This window comes from Palaemon carinicauda, chromosome 34, assembly GCF_036898095.1.
Source record: "Palaemon carinicauda isolate YSFRI2023 chromosome 34, ASM3689809v2, whole genome shotgun sequence".
Classification (NCBI taxonomy): Eukaryota; Metazoa; Arthropoda; class Malacostraca; order Decapoda; family Palaemonidae; genus Palaemon; species Palaemon carinicauda.
The window spans coordinates 32,766,300-32,771,299 of NC_090758.1; positions in this window are offsets into that span (position 1 = coordinate 32,766,300).

Below are 5,000 nucleotides of genomic sequence, written 5' to 3' on the forward strand. Positions count from 1 at the left end.
TTAGGAAATAGATCTCCAAAGGATGAAGGCTGAGGAAAAAGAGAGAGAGAGAGACAGCACGAACTTGCTATGCAAGCATTGAGTAATAGGGGTTCTTCTTCTTCCCAACGTAATGTGTCTGCAATGCCTTGTATTAATCTATCTGAGGCTCTCAAGTTAGTCCCAAATTTTCAGGAAGTCAACGTGGCCGATTTTTTGTTTCTTTTGAGAGGATAGCCTCAAGGTTGGAGTGGCCAAGGGAGTATTGGACTACTCTTATTCAGAGTAAGTTGCTAGGTAAGGCCCAGAAAGTTTACGTTTCCTTGGACGAAGATCTGTCCTCGGATTATGATTTCGTGAAGGCTATAGTTTTAAAGGCTTACGAGTTGGTACCGGAAGCTTACCGACAACGCTTCCGTAATTTACGTAAGGAAAAAGGGCAGACTTTTGTAGAGTTCGCCAGGGCTAAAGAACAATTTGCTGGCGATTGGTAAAAGTCTAAGAAGGTGACGGACTTTGAGAAATTAAAAGAATTGTTTTTGGTTGAGGAGTTTAAAAGGTCCGTGCCTAATGAGGCGAAGGTACACCTCGAAGAGTTAAAATTAGAAACTTTGCAGGAGGTGGCTATTGCAAGTGATGAGTATCTACTCTCTCATAGAAATGTGATGGGGGAGGTACCCAGAAATGAGAAGTCTGGTTGGGTGAGAGTTGACGGGAATAGTAACCAGAACACGTATAACAGGCCTAATGATAATTATGGTTCTCGTACTACTCCTGTTAACAGTTATAACAAGCAGACCACAAACAACCCAGGGAAGTTGAGAAGTTTGACTTGTTTCTTCTGTCATAAGAGGGGACACGTCAAGAGCATGTGTTTTGCTTTTTAAAAGTCGCAAGGGACCGAAAGACGTCCGGTAATGGCCATTCATAGGAATGAGAACGAGTCAGTGGCTGAGAATTCTAATAATCAATGACTATGCAATAAGTCACTGGCTCCTTTTCAGGAATTTTTGTCTAATGGTTTTGTTCGCTCTGGGAATTCGACTGAGCAAAGAAAAGTTAAAATTTGCGTGACACTGGGGCTGCTCAGTCTTTAATTCTCAGAGAATCTTTACCGATTGATTTAGAATGTACACATAAGGAATATGTATTGTTAAGTGGTTTTCCAGATACGGTCAGGTCTTACCCGGTTGAGAGTGTTTATTTATCATGCCCGTCTTTTTCAGGTTATTTGAAACTGGCTATTATTGATAAATTTCCTATTAAAGATGTGAATTTGGTGTTAGGGAATGATGTTGCCCTAATAAGTAAAACTTTCCCAATTGTGTTAAATTCCAATAATGAGATATCTGCAGTCCCTCGATCGAAGGCTAGTAGTGTTGAGTCGGTAGTTGATGTTGATTTGAGTAGTTTAGATCGTAGTGATAGCTTAGTTGTAGATAGTGGTGTGTTGGATAATAAACTTAATTGGACTACTAAGGAGCTTATTACAGCTCAAAAAGCAGATTTTAAAGATCTGCCTATTGAGTCTGGCGAAATTACTGATTGGACTGTCCCTCGATTTAAGATAATTAATAATATTTTATACAGAGTAAGTAGACCTTTTGATGCCATTAACATAGGTTGTGAAATTGTTAGGCAGATTATGGTTCCTTTTATTTATCGAAAGGAGTTAATGACATTGGCTCATGAAAATGGTTTGGCTGGTCATTTTGGTATTTTTAAAACCACTCGTAAATTGTGTGAAAGTTATTTTTGGCCTAAGATGAAAAATGATGTTAAGAAATTTGTAAATAGTTGTGATGCATGTCAAAAGGTCGGGAAGCCTAATCAACCAATTCCAAAGGCACCATTACATCCTATTCCTGTTTTTTCTGAACCGTTCAGGGAGGTAATTATTGACGTGGTTGGTCCTCTGCCGAAAACTCGTAGTGGCAATCAGTATATTTTAACAATTATGTATAGGATGTCTCGATATCCTGAGGCAATACCACTGCGAAATGTAAAACCTGTTAAAATTGTTGAAGTGTTGATTGAATTTTTCACCAGGCTCGGTATGCCCAAAGTAATTCAGTCCGATTGTGGGTCTAATTTTATGAGTAACTTATTTAGGGAGAAGATGGCCGAGTTGAAAATTAAACATGCGACTTCTTCCCCGTACCAGCCTGAAAGTCAAGGTGTTTTGGAACGATTTCATCAAACCATGAAATCTATGATAAAAAAAATATTGTTTGGTTAATGGTTCCGAATGGGATAAGGAACTACCTTATTTATTATTCGCATTTCGGTCAGTGCCGAGTCAATCTTTATGATTTTCACCTTTCAGCCTTATTTTTGGTCATTTTGTGCGTGGTCCATTGGATGTGGTTCGTGAATCTTGGGAGGGGGACGCCCCTGATATAAATTTACTATATTATGTTAGTAATTTGGTTGAAAAATTAACGAAGGCTTGGAAGTTTGCTGGTGAAAATTTATTGTGTAGCCAAAAGAAATTAAAATACTTTTTTGACAGAAATACTAAGGAGCGTAGTTTTGTGGTGGGTGATAATGTGTTGGTATTGCTTCCCATTCCAGGAAACCCTTTAAAAGCTGCATTTTCAGGACCTTGGAAAATTTTTAAAAAATTAAGCGATGTTAATTATTTAGTGCAAACTCCTGAAAGGAGGAGACCCTACCAGCTGTGTCACATAAATATGTTAAAAGCTTATAAAGGTCGTGACAAAGTTATTCCCGTGATATTAATTGGTAATACTACAAAGTGTAATAGTATTAATTCTTTTTCTTTTCCAGATGTGAGTAATTTTTATGATGATTGTTTTGATGGTGCCGAATGGCCTAATGATAATGAACATTCTTTAGAAAATTTTTCAGAAATGGTTTCACATTTAAATTTTGCAGAACAAGGATTTTTGAAAAAGTTAGTTTTTAGTTATAAGGATTTATTTTCGGATGTTCCCGGACAGACCACTGTCCTGGAACACGATGTAGATGTGGGTAACGCAACTCCGGTAAAACAATCCCCTTACAGGTTAAATCCATTTAAAAATGATGTTGTGGATAAAGAGGTTGATTATATGTTATGACACGGGTTGATTGAAACCGTGGTCTTCACCTGTTGTTTTGGTAAAGAAGCAGGATGGTCAATTCAGGCTTTGTTTTGATTACCGCAAAGTCAACGAGGTCACAAAGCCTGATAGTTATCCTTTACCCAGGATAGAGGACTGTATTGACAGGATAGGGAATTCGAAGTATATAACTAAATTTGATTTGTTAAAGGGGTATTGGCAAGTTCCGCTGTCCAAACGGGCACGGGAGTTGTCAGCATTTGTAACGCAGCGAGGACTCTATCAATGTAAAGTAATGCCTTTTGGCATGAAGAATGCTGCTGCAACCTTTCAAAGGTTGATGAATACTTTGGTTCAAGGTTTAGAGGGGTGTGTTGTTTATATCGATGATATCATAATTTATAGTGATGACTGGGACACCCATCTTAAACGAATTAAGGCCTTATTTCAGGTACTTGGGAAAGGTGGTTTGGTTATAAACCTCAAAAAGAGTGAGTTTGCCAAAGCAAAGGTTGTGTATTTGGGTCACGAAGTAGGATTTGGAAAAGTGGCTCCAAAACAGGCAAACGTAGACTCTATTAGGCATATTGAAATACCAAGGTGTCGCAGGGATGTCAGAAAATTCCTTGGGTTAGTAGGGTATTTTCACAGATTTGTTAAGAATTTTTCTGATATCGCTGAGCCCCTGACTAATTTATTACATAAGAATGTGACTTTTGTATGGACTAATGATGCCCAAAATGCCTTTGAAAAATTAAAGCAGGTCCTAATGAATTTCCCTATATTGAAAGCCCCTGATTTTGACGTCCCTTTTTCACTTGCTACTGATGCGAGTGATGTTGGGGTTAGAGCAGTTTTGTTGCAGGAAGATGCTCATGGAGTATCTTATCCTGTTGCCTATTTTTCCAAAAGGTTATCCCCGACACAACGGAAATATTCGACCGTAGAGAAAGAGACTTTGGGATTAATTTTAGGTGTAAACCATTTTAAAGTGTATTTATCCTCTACAGGGACTCCGATTAAAATATTAACGGATCATAATCCGTTGGTTTTCTTGAACAGGTTTAAGAATAAGAATCAACGGTTGATGCATTGGAGCCTCTTGCTTCAGGAATGGAATTTTAGCTTTTCACACATTCCAGGCAAAAGTAATGTTGTCGCTGATGCACTGTCACGCATCAGTGACTGATTTGGGATTAAGTAATTAAGATTAAGATGTTAAATGTCTTGATTTGCAGGTTTTTCTTCGGTATCGTCTTTGATTAAGAGTGGTTAATGGTACTTTTGATTTCTGTTTACTTTAGTGTGTATTGTTGGTGGAGGTTAATTTTAAGGTGTTACCATTGTCTTGTGTATGTCCATTAATGATGTGTGAATTTAAGGCCCAAAGCCGTCTAGTTTGAGGACACTCTCTGGAGTGAGAAGAGGCCTTTTTGGAAAGTGTTGTGAAAGGTCACAATATTGAGGGTTGCAAATCATATAATGTCATGTCCCTGTTTTTGTTTATCTTTACATAACTTAGATGGGTCACGGGCTCACGGGTCTGTAGCACAACACAGCCGTTTTTTTAAGCGCTACAGGCTGGTGTATGAGTGGTACCCTAGACTGAGTTAAGGTTAATCTATTAAGATTTTGTCCTTATTTTTGTTTAACTGATATTTGTGTTTTTATAATAGTTTAACCAAGTCACGGGCTCACGAGTCGGTAGCACAGCATGGCCGTTTTTTTTAGGCGCTACAGGCTGTTGTATGAGAGGTGACCTTGGTTGAGGTAATAACCACATCGTGATCGATTTATGTTTTTGTTGTCAGTTGTGTAGGTTTAGTATAATAATAGGTTAGTCTTGTGAATATTTCTGCTCTGCTAACCTGTGCCCACCGCTCCACTTGAGAATTCATGGGGATATTACTATATTTGCTTCGTATGTTGATCCTGATGTTATTTTTGGCGTAGTCA